General features: G+C 43.9%; 1 protein-coding gene across 1 annotated transcript in view; it reads left to right on the forward strand.

The window, feature by feature from the left end:
• Positions 1 to 534: 534 nt before the first annotated feature.
• The window catches only part of LOC128901977 (homer protein homolog 1-like), a 104,207-nt gene continuing 87,078 nt past the window's right edge, over positions 535 to 17,663 (forward strand). The window contains exon 1 of the mRNA XM_054184197.1: positions 535 to 687. The gene's annotated coding sequence lies outside the window, so the exon portion shown is untranslated. The remainder of the gene's footprint in view (positions 688 to 17,663) is intronic.

Raw genomic sequence — 17,663 nt, forward strand, 5'->3', positions numbered from 1 at the left:
TTTCCCCTGAGTTGTATCCATATCTCTCTGTTCAGCCAGGCTGGTCTTTTTCCCCGACGGCTTGTTTTTTGGCACATGGGGACAGCCTCCTCCTGTGCCTTTAAGACTTCCTTCTTGAAAAATGTCCAGCCTTCCTGGACTCCTTTGCCCTTCAGGACTGCCTCCTAAGGGACTCTGTCAAGCAGACAGAATCTGCTAATGTATTCACGCTGGTTAGTTTAAAGGGATAGATGGGGGATGAGGGCTGGGGAGGTGATGGGACAGGGCTGAATCTATATTTAGAGATGGCTGTCTTTATCTGACTCTACAGCTGGGTGCTGATTTTTTGCTTTAGAAGGCTTGAATTTTGCTTGCATATGTATATTAATACACTTATCTGCTCTACGCAGCAACACATACAGAAGTTCTTAGGAAAAAAGTATCATGCAAAGTGAAATGCGTACATCCCAGTGGGCACAACTGGCAGATAACTTATGTGCAACAATGTTACGTACAAATCAGATTCGTGACTTTTACTCTCTGTCCTTCAGGGAACAACCCATCTTCAGCACCCGAGCTCATGTCTTCCAGATTGACCCAAACACTAAGAAAAACTGGGTTCCCACCAGCAAGCATGCTGTCACTGTGTCCTATTTCTATGACAGCACAAGAAATGTCTACAGGATAATCAGTTTGGATGGCTCAAAGGTAAGCTTTATTTCAGAGAACTTGCATGCTGATCGACTTTTGTATTTATTTTCCAGTCTGATGTCCTTCATGTATCTTATAAGATGCTTTTGTCATTATCTGAGTAACAGATTACTGATGTGTTAAAATGGTTACATTGCTTCATTACATGTTTAAGTGTTTATTGTTTCGTATTTACTTTGATAAATCTATTGCTGAATTTAAGCGATAACCTGTTAGTTAATATTCCCTGTGCATTCCCTGTGAGATGCACTAAAAAGTACAAATAGGGTTACAATAACCTGTTTTCATCTCTGCATTCAATGATGTTATCAATATCATCGGCTTCAGCATTATGAATGACATCTGTTTAGTGCCCATAATCACTTAGTAAAATCTTCTCTGTTATATAATCTTCCAATTTCAGCTGTAGAGAATGTGGTAATTCCCTCCTAATAAAGCTCTCCATGGTAAGCTTTTATCAAAACTCAGTTGGGTTGGGTTTGGGTTTTTTTGTTTGGGTTTTTTTGGTTTGTTTTGTGTTTTTTTTTAATTAGGAAAGATAATGTGTTGAGCTGCTGTTGTAAGAAACCTCATCTAAGAAATTAATTTGGAAGATTCGGAGAAAATATTTGACTGTTCCTTAGGTTTTACCCCAAGTGGGTATAAAAACAGTAACTTTACAAATAGCATGTCAGAAATCTCTGCAATAAGGACATTAAAGATACACAGAGTATAATCAAAAGCTATAATCCTTTCAAGAGACTTTAATTTCCAAGTTATGGAGATGTCTCAGTTCATAATAGTTGGAACTAAAATCATAGAATCAGAATGGTTTGGATTGGAAGGGACCTTAAAGATCATCTAGTTCCAACCCCCCTGCCATGGGCAGGGACACCTTCCACTAGACCAGGTTGCTCAAAGCCCCATCCAACCTGGCCTTGAATATTTCCAAGGATGGGGCATCCACAACTTCTCTGGGCAACCTGTTCCAGTGCCTCACCACTCTCTCATAGTAAAGAATTTCTTCCTTATATATAATCTAAATCTACTCTCTTGCAGTTTAAAGCCATTACCTCTTGTCCGATCACTACATGCCCTCGTAAAAAGTCCCTCCCCATCTTTCCTGTAGGCCCCTAAAGAGGTACTGGAAGGCTTCTATAAGGTCTCCCCGGAGCCTCCTCTTCTCCAGGCTGAACAACCCCAACTGTCTCAGCCTGTCCTCATAGGAGAGGTGCTCCAGCCCTCTGATCATCTTCATGGCCCTCCTCTGGACCTGCTCCAATGGGTCCATGTCCTTCTTATGTTGGGGGCCCCAGAATGCAGCATTCCAGGTGGGGTCTCACCAGAGCAAAGTAGAGGGGCAGAATCACCTCCCTCTACCTGGTGGTCACGCTTCTTTAGATGCAACCCAGGATACATTTGGCTTTCTGGGCTGCGAGCGCACATTGCTGAGCTTCTTGTCCACCAACGCCCCCAAGTCCTTCCCCTCAGGGCTGCTCTCAAGCCATTCTCTGCCCAGCCTGGATTTGTGCTTGGGATTGCCCCAACCCAGGTGGAGGACCTTGCACTTGGCCTGGTTGAACTTCATGAGGTTTGCAGGGGCCCACTTCTCAAGCCTGTCCAGGTCCCTCTGGATGGCATCCCTTCCCTCCAGTGTGTCGACTGCTCTACACAGCCTGGTGTCATCGGCAAACTTGCTGAGGGTGCACTCAGTCCCACTGTCCATGTCACTGACAAAGATGTTAAACAGCACTGGTCCCAATAACAACCCCTGAGGAACACCACTCGTCACTCATCTCCACTTGGACATTGAGCCGTTGATCAGCTCTGTTAGAGCATAGCAGTATTCACATAGATTTCTTTGCTATTTATTGAAAGTTGGGAAGCATTACTCTGCTTTTTTTTTTCCTTTTTTTTTCTTTTTGTTTTTTTTTTTTTAAATCCAGAGTACTGCTGTTTTAAATGAGGAAGGAGAGTTTCTATCCTACAGAAGTATATAGGAATTTTCTGTCAAAGATCTCTATATGATACTACTTTAGGTGATTGAGACTCTGGTATCAGAGCCTACCATAATTTTTCCAAGTTTAACTCTGACTGTTTCTTACCTTCTCAGCACTCCTTCAAATTATTTCGTTCTGTCAAATAATTAAAATACCTTTTGTGTGACTGTTTATAAAAGACTTTGGGATTGAGACTAGATGCTCTATGAAATCAAGGCTTCTAGTTGTAATCTGTAGCATCTTTATTGATCTGCACAGTTTATAAAATACTTATTCTGATATCCACTGGGGTTCCTCTGCATTTGTCCAAAGCTGAAACTCTTGAAAAGTGGCTGCTGAGTTGCACTGTCAAGCAGTTGTTCATCTATTTATTTCCTCTTTTGTCTATTGCAGCATTTCCTTCAAATTCGCAGTACTACTGGCAAGGTATATTAATAATGGAATCTATGACTTTTATTTATTCTCTCTGTGATTGCTGCAATCCTAATAATGTTTTCATCCAAGTGTTATATGTCTGACTAAGATCTAGGATCCCAATCATGATTAAGAAAGAGCCATTTTTTAGATATCACAACATTGCTCTGAAACATATCCAGGTGAATAGCAGGGTGTGACCCATTGAAGAATTTTTAGGTTTTCAGCATAATTCTCAGAGAATTTTTTTTATTTTTAATTATAGCCACATCTTTTTTAACATGTCTGCACATACATAATGTAGTATGTAAAAAGGGCTAAATATAAATATAAAGCATTCTTAAGTTCAGAGTGCATCCAGAGTCTCTCTGCTGTATGGCATACAGTTGAGTGTCAGTAACACTACTGGCATCTGAGCTTGCAATGCCTTGCATTGTGGATTGGTCAGGCAGAAGTGTTAAGGAGAAAAAGCTATGCAATTTAATTCTCCAGTTTTGAGTTTTGAAATTAAATGGAATAAGGATGATTTTGTGGTGTTTTTTTTTTAAAACAAATTTTACATTGAAAATTACATGTTGCCAGCTGCCAAAAATGCTTGTTGAACCGTATTGGGTTTGCAGCTCTCATGCCCCAACTAGGTTTACTTGTAAACCTCTGTGCTGGTGGAGTTTACAGCACCCTGTGGGTTTGTACATTGGAGAGAATGACGTGCATGTGGCTGCTCAGTTACAGTGGCTCAGGTGCTGAGCAGTAAGACAGTAAGTGATGGCAACTCACGTGTATGTCCACTTAGACTGCAGTAAGGAAAGTTTGCGAGAGATACACTTGAGATTTGAGTGATAATCCCATTTCTGCCCCACACCCTTCCCCCTCTTTAGGTCAGTAGGTTCCAGTAGGATTCCTGGATAAAATTTAACTTCTGTACTGATTGTCTGAACATGAATAAATCTTTCTTCTTGAAAACAAAAGGATATTTTTAAGATGTGATCTTCACTCACCTCTGAGAGATGCTACCATACATAACAGATTCCAGCTTGAATTTGCTTGTGGAAATCTTTGGTCTGTTTTGAGAGAGGGTTGGTTTTTTTTTTTTTCCCCTTATTCCATATCAATGGGTCTATGAGCTGGATTCAGCTGAGATAGATCCTATAGAAACAAGTTCTGCTTATTCTTTCTACATTCTGTGTAATGTTGTTTTCTGCAGCTACTGTCTCCTCTTAAAATACCTGGCACAAGAAATGATGCATCTCCCTCTAACTTGACTCCAGAAAACATTCCAGGACCATAAGGTGTTCAGTGTACAGGCCACATTTTATAGTCATATACAGCATCTGGATCCCTGTCACCCATGTCAAGGAGATCCTGATGCAAATAATCAGATAGAACTTGAGGCTGGTTTCTGAGATCTCTTGAGTAAAAATCTTTTATGCAGCCTTTTTTTCCTACCACTCTAGGAATCAAGAGCAAACCTGAAAAATAAAATCTCTTATGCAACATGACATGACAACATTGAGCAATTGTTGCTAAGGCTTTCAGTTCTCATTAATTATATAGTAATTTCATAGCTCCTTGGAAAAATGTGCTTTAGTACTTCTTTCTCCTAGGTGATGGAAGGAAGTCTCCATAATTTCTCCAGTAACATTGCAGACAGACACTAAGACTATTCCCAGAATCCTGCTCTCTTTTCCATTCAATCTCTAGCAGTCACTGAGAAAAGAAAAGAGATTCAGTAAAATGGTTCCTGCAGTACTAGTTAACTCTCTGATGATGTTTTCACGGATGCAAGGTTGGGGAAAAAACCCAATAATTTGTTCTCATCTAAATCAAGAGAAGACTCTGGAAAAGAGTGGTTTTCCAGTCTGTAGGTTCCATAAGCCTTGTATATATTTTTTCTGAGTCAAGTCTCCCATCAGTGTTATTGCAATAGATGATCTTTACATTGTAACGACTGTTGTAAAATAATCTAGTCACACATTAAAGTGATAATCTGTTTAATGCTAATATAAATTTTAAGTAAGGCCTGTAAGCCCAGGTCTTGTTTGTAAACATGGAGGGACTCGTGGGTGAAGTGGTGATTGGTGGCTGTCTTGGTCAATAGTTGAGTTTCAAATCATTGGTGATAGGAAAAAAACTGTCAGCAAAACTTCAACCCTGGATATGGGGAGAGCAGACTTTGGGCTGCTGAAGGAGCTAGTTAGTAAGGTCCCCTGGGAATCTGCTTTTGAAGGTATTGGGGTCCATGAATGCTGGTCACTTTTTAAGAGACATCTCTTAAGAGAGCAGGAGCAAGCAATTCCAAAGTGTCAGAAGTCAAGCAAGAAGGGCAGAAGGCTGGCTTGGCCTTAGGCAGAAAAGGAAAGTGTACAGACGTTGGAAGCAAGGACAGGCAACACAGGAGGACTACAGAGATGCTGTTCACCACTGTAGGGAGAAAATTTGTGCAGCCAAAGCTTGATTAGAGTTCAAGCTGGCTAGCACTGTGTAGGACAACAAAAAGGGCGCTTTTTAAAAAATATGTTAACAGCAAAAGGAGAATCGGAGATAATATTGGTGCATTACTTGATGAGGTCAGTCACCTCACAAATAGGGACATAGATAAAGTGGAGATGTTTAATGCTTTCTTCGCCTCTGTCTTTAATGCCAATGATGGGCCATGGGACTCCTGGAGCCCCGTGTTGCAAGACCATGACTGGGGGGATGATAAACTCCCAGCCAACCCTTAACTTGTTTGAGACTTGCTGCTCCAGCTGGATGCACATAAGCCTATGGGGCCTGATGGGATTCATCCCAGGGTACTGAAAGAGCTGGCCGATGTCATTGTGGGACCTCTCTCCATTATTTTTCAATGGTCTTGGGAATCTGCAGAGGTCCGAGTTGACTGGAAGCTGGCAAATGTTGTCCCAATTTTCAAGAAGGGTAAGAAGGAAGACCCTGGTAAGTACAGGCCTGTCAGTCTCACTTCAGTGCCTGGTAAAATTATGGAGAAGATTATTCTGGGAGTTATTGAAAAACACTTGAGAGACAATGCAACCATTAGTCATAGCCAGCATGGGTTCACAAGGAAGAAGTCCTGCTTAACCAACTTAATTTCCTTTTATGACAAGGTCACCCATCTAGTTGACCAAGGGAAGCCAGTAGATGTGTTGTTTTTATTTTATTTTAGCAAAGCTTTTGATACTGTCTCTTATAGTATCCTTCTGGACAAAACATCCAGCATACAGCTAGACAAGTCCATAACATGTTGGGTGAACAATTGATCCAGGCAGCCTGTTCTGGGTTCTCTCTTGTGCAGCCAGCCCACATGGCCAGCTGAAGCAGTGAGCAGTCTCGGCTGAAAACTGGTCAGTTTCTCCAATGTTTTAAGCTGAGTTAATTTGCAACCAGATATGCCACTGTCACTGCAGCAAATGCCAGTCCCGCAGACTTTAAACCTGCCTGTTGCTTGGAGGTCACAAGTCCTTGTACTCAGAGTCTTCTTCACTGAGGAAGTTACATCTGTGACAAAATTACCTGCACTCTCAACTCTGTGATACAAGTTCAAATTAATCAAGCAATGGATAGAAATAGGGCTTAAGCAAGGAGACAACATAGCTAGAGCTTAAAAAAATGTTACTGTTGACAGCTTCCACACCAAGAGAGAGAGAGCATTCAGTGAACTTGCACAGCTCTGTTCTGGGCTTCCACCAGGTTATTTCAAAAGGAGGAATTCCAAGCACTAATAGTACACAAGAAGACAAGAAGTATACAAGAAAAAGCAGCACCAGGACACCTCCTTTCTAAGTCCACCTCTGCTGTCTCATGTTCTCTCTTCTGTCCTACATGGCATAAACAGTTGTTTCCCATCAGGTCAGTTGGAGGCCTCGGTGCAAGTGCAAGCCTGCTGGCTTTATTTGGACCCCCAATGATATGCCCAAAGAAAGGAGGATGACTGAATTACCAGTGACTTCACTGACCAGCTTCTCCTATGTGAAAATCTGAGGAGAAGTTTTGTGGACAATTAATGCTAGAGATGGTTCTCCAGTCTCTAGTCACACAATAAATCTTGTCTGTGACCTGGTGAGGCTTGTTGATTCAAATCTAAGCTTTAAAACATTCCAAAACTTTCCAATAATTGTTCACAACGGTAGCTAAAACTTGCACTTTGAGGCAAAGGCTATCAGAGAGAAGGGCTTGTTTGATATCCTCAGATACATCGAGATTTGCTCTTTGTTGCAGTTTGGGCTGGATTGGCCAATGACAAGACAACAGATGCTCTCCCCCACCTCTCGCTCTAAGGAGAGAAAGGAAAGATATAAAGAAATGTATGAGTTAAAAACTACACTACTTTAATGAAATATTAATAATAAAATAAAAAGGAAATAATGAAATAAATACAATATATACAAAACCATATCAAGTTCCCAGGAAAGTATCACCAGCAGGCACTGGGGAAGTCCCACACTGAACTCAGCAATGGATGGGAAGTGGACCCTGTATCTAGATTCTGGAATGCACAGATCAGGATCAAAATCAGACAAACAGACAGGGTCCTACTCAGACATCAATCATGGGGGGGGGAAGAGCCATTAAAGAACAAAGATAACCCTTTGATCCCTCAGCTTTTATACTGAGCATGGCAGATGAGATGGAATACCCTATTGGTCAGTTTTGGGTCACCTGACCTGTCCACTACTCTCCGCAGGTGTGACCCCTCCACAGATTAAACAACCAAGTCAGCTGACCCTGGTTGCCACAGCAACAAGTATAAGCAAGAGCCTCTCTCACTGGACAGAAAGTTGGCTCCACTCCACCCCACCCCAAACCAGGACATTCCACACCTTATTCCATACCATTTGCATCATGCTCAGATCACTTGGCGATGCAGAACACTTCCATCATGCTTGGAGAGATCCCATGGGCTAGGGCTCTGGAAGGCAGGGGGGCTCAAGAGAGCTGGTTGGTATTCAAACACCACTTCCTCCAAGCTCAGGATCGGTGCATCCATCCCAAAGAGCAAGAAATCAGGCAAGGGACACAGGAGACCTGCATGGCTGAGCAGGGAGCTTCTGAAAAAGCTCAAGTGGAAGAAGGACGTTTACAGCACGTGGAAGAAGGGACTGACCATTTGGGAAGATTGCAAGAATGCTGTCAGAGTAAGCAGGGATGAAACGAGGAAAGCCAAGGCCTCCTTGGAATTAAACCTGGCAAGGGAGGTCAAGCTCAACAGGAAGGGCTTCTACAAGTATATTGGAGGCAAAACAAAAACTAGAGAAGTTGTGGGCCCACTGTTGCATGAGACAGGAGCCATGGTGACAGAAGATGCGGAGAAGGCGGAGTTACTGAATGCTGCCTTTGCTTCGGTCGTTACTGCTCAGGCCAGCCCTCAGGAGTCCCAGATTTTTGGAGAAATTAACAGGGAAAGTCTAGATGAAGGTAGACTTCCCCTTGGTTGAGGAGGATCAAGTGAGAGACCAATTCAGTCAACTGGATATCCACAAGTCCATGGGTCCCGATGGGATGCACCCGAGAGTGCTGAGGGAGCTGGCAGAAGTCATTGCTGAGCCACTCTCCATCATCTTTGAAAGGTCCTGGAGAACAGGCGAGGTGTCTGAGGACTGGAGGAAAGTCAATGTCACTCTGGTCTTCAAAAAGGGGAAGAAGGAGGAGCCGGGGAACTACAGGCCTGTCAGCCTCACCTCCATCCCTGGAAAGATGATGGAACAGCTCGTTCTGGGCATCATCTCAAGGCATGTGGAGGAAAAGAAAGCTATCAGAAGTAGTCAACATGGATTCACCAAGGGGAAATCATGCCTGACTAATCTGCTAGCCTTCTATGATGGCATGACTGGATGGATAGATTGAGGGGAGGGCAGTGGATGTTGTCTACCTTGACTTCAGCAAGGCATTCGACATGGTCTCCCACAGCACCCTCATAGGGAAGCTTAGGAAGAGTGGCTTAGATGAATGGACAGTGGGGTGGATTGAAAACTGGCTGAAAGAGAGAGCTCAGAGGGTCGTGATTAGGGGCACAGAGAGTTGGGCGGGGGGAAACTTTATGCAATTCAAGAAGGGCAAGTGTATGGTCCTGCACCTGGGGAGGAATAACCCCATGCACCAGTACAGCAATGTGTCCTTGTGGCCAAGAAGGCCAATGGCATCCTGGGCTGCATCAAGAAGAGTGTGGCCAGCAGGTCGAGGGAGGTCATCCTCCCCCTCTACTCTGCCTTGGTGAGGCCGCACCTGGAGCACTGTGTCCAGTTCTGGGCTCCCCAGTTCAAGAGGGACAGGGAGCTGCTGGAGAGGGCGCAGCAAAGGGCTACCAAGATGATTAGGGGCCTGGAACATCTCTCTTATGATAAAAGGCTGAAGGATTTGGGTCTTTTCAGTCTGGAAAAAAGATGGCTGAGGGGGGACCTTATCAATGCTTATAAATACTTAAAGGGTGGGTGTCAGGAGGATGGGGCCAGGCTCTTTTCAGTGGTGCCCAGGGACAGGACAAGAGGTAACAGGCACAAACTTGGACATAGGAAGTTCCACCTAAACATGAGGAGGAACTTCTTTACTTTGAGGGTGGCAGAGCACTGGAACAGGCTGCCCAGAGAGGTGGTGGAGTCTTCATCTCTGGAGACATTCAAAACAGGCCTGGACGCGTTCCTGTGCAATCTGCTCTGGCAGGGGGGTTGGACTAGATGATCTCCAGAGGTCCCTTCCAACCTCTATCATTCTTTGATTCTATGATCACTAATACTTTTATCTATCAAATCTATAGACCCACATATAGATAGATACATGAAGGTCACTCATTTATGATTTATCTTAATCACAAAAGTTTGATAAGTCCATTTAGTTCATAACTGCAGGATTTCATGCATCCTAGCAGATTCTCAGGGTAGTAAAGATGGTATGAAATTCATTGTGATTTGCGCCCATGGGTAGCATGTCTAAAGAGTCTTGCTGGATGCCACTTGATGAAGCTAGCTCAGGTTTCATTACTACTATGTTATCCTGAAAAACACTTATTGAACACTGTTAGTATCATATAACAATTAATGTCATACAGCTCAGAATTATGTATTCTCACCCAGGGTCAAATTTCCTTGAGGTAGACATTGAATTTCTCCATTGTCCAGCATTACCCACCAAGTACATACAGGTCCTTGAGCAAAAACAGTCCCACAAATGGGTTTGCCTTTGCCTGAGGCAGGAAAAACCCAAACAGTTTTCCCCAGCATATTCCTTTCATGCAACACAGGGACTTTATCCCCTTCTAATATATGTAAAAGGTCTGACTGAGCAGGACCAGCTCAATTGATGGATCCCCTGGTGTTAACTAACCAGGTAGCTTGTGCTAAATGCTTGTCCCAATTTTTAAAGGATCCACCACCCCCACTGCTTTCAGGGTAGTTTTTAACAATCCATTGTATCACTCAATTTTCCCAGACACTGGTACATCACATACCTACTCAATGCCATGTGCTTTTCCCAAGTACGTACAAGATTGGTTCTGAAATGAGTCCCCTTGTCTGACTCAATTCTTTCTGGAGTGCCATGTCACCACAAGACTTGCCTTTCAAGGCCCAGGATGGTATTCCGGGCAGTGGCATGGGGCATGGCATAGATTTCCAACCATCCGATGCTTCCTTCCACCATAGTAAGCACAAAGAGCTTACCCTGGGGGGTTTGAGGGAGTGTGATATAGTCAATTTGCCAAGCCTCCCCATACTTATATTTCAGCCATCGTCCCCCATACCACAAAGGTTTTAACCATTTAGCTTGCTTGATTTCAGCACACGTTTCACAATCGTGGATAACCTGCGCAATAGCATCCATGGTTAAATCCACACCTTGGTCACGGGCCCGTTGATATGTTGCATCCCTTCCTCAATGACCTGAAGTATCATGGGCTCACCAAGCTAAAAATAGTTCACCTTTATGTTCCCAGTCCAAATCTGTCTGGAAGATCTTAGCAGCCTGATCCACTTGCTGATTGTTTCGATGTTCCTCAGTGGCCCGATTCATGGGTATGTGGGCATCTACATGGCATACTTTCATGACTAGTTTCCCTAGCTGTCAGCAATATCTTGCCATAATTCAGCAGCCCAGATGGGTTTACCTTTGTGCTGCCAGTTGCTCTGCTTCCACTGCTTTAACCATCCCCACAGAGCATTTGCCACCATCCATGAGTCAGTGTAGAGATAGAGTATTGGCCACTTTTCTCATTCAGCAATGTCTAAAGACAGCTGGATGGCTTTTACTTCTGCAAATTGACTCCATTCACCTTCTCCTTCAGCAGCTTCTGCGACTTCTCATATGGGACTCCATACAGCAGCTTTCCACTTTTGATGCTTTCCTACAATACGACAAGATCCATCAGTGAACAGAGCATACTGTTTCTCATTATCTGAGAGTTCATTATGTGGTGGGGCTTCCTCAGCACGTGTCACCACCTCCTCTAGTGGCATTCCAAAGTCTTTGCCTTTGGGCCAGTGTGTGATCACTTCTACAATTCCTGGATGATTTGGGTTTCCTATTCGAGCCCAGTGGGTGATTAGGGCAACCCACTTACTCCAGGTAGCATCAGTGGCATGATGAGTAGAAGGAACTTGAACATCCATCCCAGGACTAGTAATCAGGGCACCAGGAGGAGCTGTGCTTCAGTACCAATTACCTCTGAAGCAGCTCTGACTTGACTCCTTCATATGCTGCCAAGATTTCTCTCTCAGTTGGGGTATAGTTGGCCTCGGAGCCTTTGTATCCAGGACTCCAGAATCCTAGGGGTTGACCTCGAGTCTTCCCTGGTGCTCTCTGCCAGAGGCTCCAGGGAGGCCCATTGTCCCCGGCTGCAGTGCAGAGCACATTTTTAATGTCCCATCCTGTTCGGACTGGTCCAAGGGCTACTGCATGCACAATCTCGTTTCATTTGCTCAAAGGCCTGTCATTGCTCAGGACCCCATGTAAACTCATTCTTCTTTCTAGTCACTTCATAGAGAGGCTTCACAACCTATCACCTGGAACATGCATTCTCCAGAAACCCACAGTGCCTAAGAAGGGTTGTGTTTCCTTGTTCTTAGTAGGTGGGGACATAGCTGTTATTTTGTTAATCACATCCACTGGGATCTGGCGACGCTTATCTTGCCACTTAATTCCCAAGAACTGGATGTCTCATGCAGGTCCCTTGGCCTTACCTCTTTTTACAGCAAAACCTGCTTTCAGAAGGATCTTGATAATTTTCTTACCTTTCTTGAAAACTTCTTCTGCTGTATTACCCCACACAATGATGTCATCAATGTATTGCAGGTGTTCTGGAGCTCCACCCTTCTGCAGTGCAGTCTGGATCACCCCATGGCAAAGAGTAGGGCTGTGTTTCCACCCCTGGGGCAGTCGATTCCAGGTGTACTGGATGCCTGTCCAGGTGAAAGCAAACTGTGGCCTGCACTCTGCTGCTACAGGAATATAGAAAAATGCATTAGCAATGTCAATTGTAGCATACCACTTGGCTGCCTTGGACTCCAGTTCACATTGGAGTTCTAGCATGTCTGGCACAGCAGCACTCAGTGGTGGTGTGACTTCATTCAGGTCACCATAGTCTACTGTTAATCTCCAGTCTCCGTGAGATTTTTGCACTAGCCATCTAGGGCTGTTAAAGGGTGAGGGAGTCTTGCTGATGACTCCTTGGGTCTCTAGCTGATGAATCAGGTTCTGGATGGGAATCAGAGAGTTTCAGTTAGTGCGACACTGTCATTGATGCACTGTGGCAGTGGCAATTGGCACCTGCTGTTCTTTAACCTTCATCAGTCCCACCACAGAAGGGTCATCTGAAAGGCCAGGTAAGGTAGACAGCTGTGTAGTGTCCTCAGTCTCTCCAGCTGCTATACCAAAAGCCCACCCATACCCTTTCTGGTCTTTGAAATACCCTCTCCTGAGGCAGTCTATGCCAAGGATGCACGGAGCATCTGGGCCAGTCACAATGAGGTGCTTCTCCCATTTATTCTCATTCAGGCTCACTTCAGCTTCCAATACAGTCAGTTCTTGATATCCCTCCATCACTCCAGACATAGTGACAAATTTTGTCCCTTTATGATTCAATGGCAATAGGGTACTCTGTGCACCAGTGTCCACAAGGGCTTTATACTTTGGTGGCTCTAATGTGCCAGGCCATCGAATCCGCACAGTCCAATAAACTCAGTTGTCCCTCTCCTCCTCCTGGCTGGAGGCAGGGCAACCCTGATGTTGAGAACAACATCTACAATTAGCAGATGAGTTCCCTCATGGACCAGAGAACTGTGGACTGGAGCAGCCATCCTCCTGGAAACATTCTTTCTTCCATCTGCTTTACCTTGCACCTCAAGCACTCCTGCCTGTAGGGCCGGGGTAGGTTTTTTATCCCACTTACTCATGTCCTCTCCATAGTTGCAGACGCAAAGGCACAGGAAATCTCTGAGTGGGTCCTGTTTCTCTTGAGTCGGTTTCATAGGAGCGTGTCTTTTCTTAATGACTGTGGTGTGGGTCCGTTCAGGGGAAGAGTTGGATTCTTTCTCCATCCTGGACAGTTTTTCAAACAGTTTATCAAACAATTTTTCATTTTTCTCAGCCAGTTTCTCATTTTGCTCAGCTATTCTCTTTGTTGTTTTCCATTTCCTCAGTCATTTTCTCAGTTTTCACAGCCTCCACAGTGAGGGGACATACCCCTTTTCATACTGTCGTACCTTGTTAGCCACTTCATTTACAGTTGGTGCATCAGCATCAGATCCTCCACAAACCAGTATTGACAATGTATGGGAATACACTGATGGTGCACTCTGCACAAACTTCCGCAACATAGGTTATTTGCATGGCATTTCACCAGGGTCTACATTCACTTGCCAGTCACCATAAATCACCTCTCACACAGCCAGTTCCCTCAGGTATTTAATACCTTTTTCCATGCTGGTCCATCTGCTTCGACAGCATTCAATATCATCCTTAAAGGGATACCCTGCCCTTTATGGCTGATAGCAGTCACCTCCAGAGACTGAGAGCGTTTGTTTTCTTCTCAGTCACTTTATCAATACCTCCCTCCTTAGCCAGGTTTCCCAGCTGCTTAGCCTCCCTATCTAAGTCTATGGTATCAGCCCCATTGTCCCAGCATCGGAGCAAGCAGGAGATAAGTGTTTCCCCTTCATGACAGTCCTTCCTCATGTTTTTCAAATCCTTCATAGAGAATGATTTAACGATTATCTCTGCATCTGATTCCTTCTCCTGCATTGATGCTGCCCAAGAAGGACCCTCTCCCATGCTTCCTGGCTTTGCTGGTCTTTGACATAAGGGGCTGGGGAATGACCTGATCTCCTTTTCTGCTTCCTGGTCACTGAGGCAACTTGTACTGGTTCTGATGATAGAGTTTGAGTAGCAGCAGTACTCATTGTCAAAGCAGCTGGACTAGTGACAGTGCTTGTTGTCAAGGCTGGAGGGGCCTGTGTCAATACAGGCAGGGGAGGGGCTTGTGATACAGGTGTCTGGTGAGTGACTGGTACCCATGCAGGTGGTAGAGTAACTTTTACCACACACTGCTGACTGACTGGTGCCAGGATGGGCAGGAGCGTGGCCTGCACAGCTGATGCCTCATGGGGGTGGGAGGGGGCAGTGCCACTGGTGCCAGGGTAGCCAAGGGTGTGGCTTCCCCTGGTACAGGCGGGGTCATGGCCAGTGCTGATGGGGGTGGCTTGGGGAGTGGTTTGTGCCTGTGCCATCTGTGAATTGGCCCGTGGGATTTGAGTAGCAGCAGCACATGTAACACAATACCCACTTATGTTTAACACAAAACCACCCCTGCAACACATTCAGGGAAATCAGCAACAAAATCACAATCTTATGAAAGTAATATTCATTTTCTAAACAGCCCAAAAGCATTACATCCCCTAGCTCTTTGGCATAAGCATTAAAGGGCAAAGTAAACCTTCCCCAGGTGAAACCAAATGTGTAATTAGTAATAGAATCCATCACATGATGCCCAAGATATGCGGGTAGAACTGTTATCCAAGTAATCATGTTATACATCTAAATGCCAATCCACACCAAAATAGTACATTTAAACCACCGCATACAAATAGCACATAAACCACGCAACATATTGGTCAAGTTAAGCAGCGCTGCATCAATTAACTTCAAACAATGCTCTCTAAAGGCACGATATAACATTTCGCTCAAGAATGACATAATATGAACTGTCTGTTCTCCCTGGGCAAGCTGGAATTCAAACTATTCAGGCACTCTGTCATAGCTCTGGTGAAGCTCTGCTCATACCCCACATTGGGCGCCAATAAGTCTGTCATGGTTTGGACTGTATTGGTCAATGACAAGATGACAGATGCTCTTCCCCACCTCTCTCACCAAGGTGAGGAAGGAGAAAGATAGAGAGATTTATGAGTTTAGAAGGAACCAAACTATTTTAATGAAATATTAATAATAAAAAGGAAATAATGAAATAAATACAATATATACAAAACCATATCAAGTTACCAGGAAAGTATCACCAGCAGGCACTGGGGAAGTCCCACACTGAACTCAGCAATGGATGGGAAGTGGACCCTGTATCTAGATTCTGGAATGCACAGATCAGGATCAAAATCAGACAAACAGACAGGGTCCTACTCAGACATCAACCACAGGGAAGGAGGGGAAGAGCCATTAAAGAACAAAGATAACCCTTTGATCCCTCAGCTTTTATACTGAGCATGGCAGATGGGATGGAATACCCTATTGGTCAGTTTTGGGTCACCTGACCTGTCCACTACTCTCCGCAGGTGTGACCCCTCCACAGATTAAACAACCAAGTCAGCTGACCCTGGTTGCCACAGCAACAAGTATAAGCAAGAGCCTCTCTCACTGAACAGAAAGTTGGCTCTGCTCTACACCAAACCAGGACACTCTTCCAATTTAATGCGAGCATAGTGGAGCTGCCAAAGCCACTGTAGAAGATGCCAGTTTTGTTAAATTCATCTGTGCTGCAGTATCTTTGCTTGCTTTTCTACATGTTGCAATACAATGTGTTCTTCTGAACTTTCTTGCAATACTCCTCTTCCCCACTTCATCTGAGAATCAGCATATGCACATGGCAGCTGTTTTTGGGCTTAGCTGATCCCTCAGCTGTAATTTTTATAGGCTTGCCCTGTAGAATTCAGAGGAAAGTTTGATGTTGATGGTAGCTGTGCTCCAGTGCTACCTAAATCTCAGCAGAAGCAAAGGATGCTAAGTAAACATAACCACTCACTTTAATGTCCATCTTGAAGGCCATCTCACACAAGTAGTATAGGCTGGATTTGACTTCTAGGAAATTTCGAGCTTGGGAGAGCAGTACTTGGTCTCTCGGATGTTGAAGTTTCTCACCATCACCATCCAGAGATAATATTGTTATTCTCTACACATCAGCCCAGTTCCTGCTACTCAAAGAATAAAATTAAGATTTCTTTATCTTCAACAGAGAAGTTGGTTTGGACCCTGTGAATTTTGTTGCTGCTCTAGGATTCTACAGTAATCACTGGCTCTGAACTCTGGGGGCAAGGCAGGGGTTATGGCTTCATGGGAGCAGAACAAAACACATACACACTGATGTTCAAAAGATTCCCAGCTCTGTAGTGTGAGACAGTAGGACCCATATTGACAATAACACAATAACTGGCATGTAAGAAAGATTCTTCCTGAACTGTTCTGCTCACAGTGTATGCTATTTTCTGGGAAGTTTTAAGGACATTCTCTTTCACGTGGGTGTTACAAAGCACCTACTAACCAGTGTTTTATGAAAAAAGCTGTGAATTATTTAACAAATGTTGCTGAAACTCTTAGTACCATCAGACAGATGAGAAAGCATGCCTGCATTTCACTTCCAATACACATATCTGGTTTTATGGCTAGTCTGTCTTTCTCACGTTGGCTGGTTATAAACTGTAATAGCCATCAATTTTTTAGTTAAATGGGACCCAGTGGTGTCATTATAAGACTTTATCCTGACATACTTTAAGTCAACTGGACAGTTCCACATCACAGATTTAGAATATATTAGACAAACTTTAATGTGATGAAAATAATGGTGGAATCCATGGTAAAACTTTAGTTGGTTTTAGTGGAATAGCACATAATTGAATAGCTGTATTTTTTTGTTTACATTAGCAGAAGCTGTATGCTGGAAGATGCGCTTCTTCCATCCTATACATAACAAGAACTAGAGAAGAAATATCAATTCTAAGAGTAGCTCTTCTTCTGTAGTTGGTGTATGACTCTGTCACTGTTAGTCATGTTTGTGTGTGTATAAAGGAAAAACAGATTCTTGCAATACAGAAACTTAAAAATAAATTGTGCTTCTTGTTTTATTGCATGTTTTCCAGTGAGGATTGCATATGCAATGGGAGGAATGCAACTGTGGAGCTTACAGTGGATCTTGAGAGGCATTGCTTTAGGGGACAAAGAAATACACTTGCGAGACAAAAAAAGACTCTGTTAGTTCTTCTATTCTGATCTCATTAGCCTATGTGGATGCTTTAAAGGACTTTTTTTTAGACTTGCTAACTATTAAATGACTGCTTGCAATCGCTAACAGGTGCCCCTTCCTCTTTTTGCTCCTTTTAA

The sequence above is a fragment of the Rissa tridactyla genome, chromosome W, assembly GCF_028500815.1.
Source record: "Rissa tridactyla isolate bRisTri1 chromosome W, bRisTri1.patW.cur.20221130, whole genome shotgun sequence".
Lineage (NCBI taxonomy): Eukaryota > Metazoa > Chordata > Aves > Charadriiformes > Laridae > Rissa > Rissa tridactyla.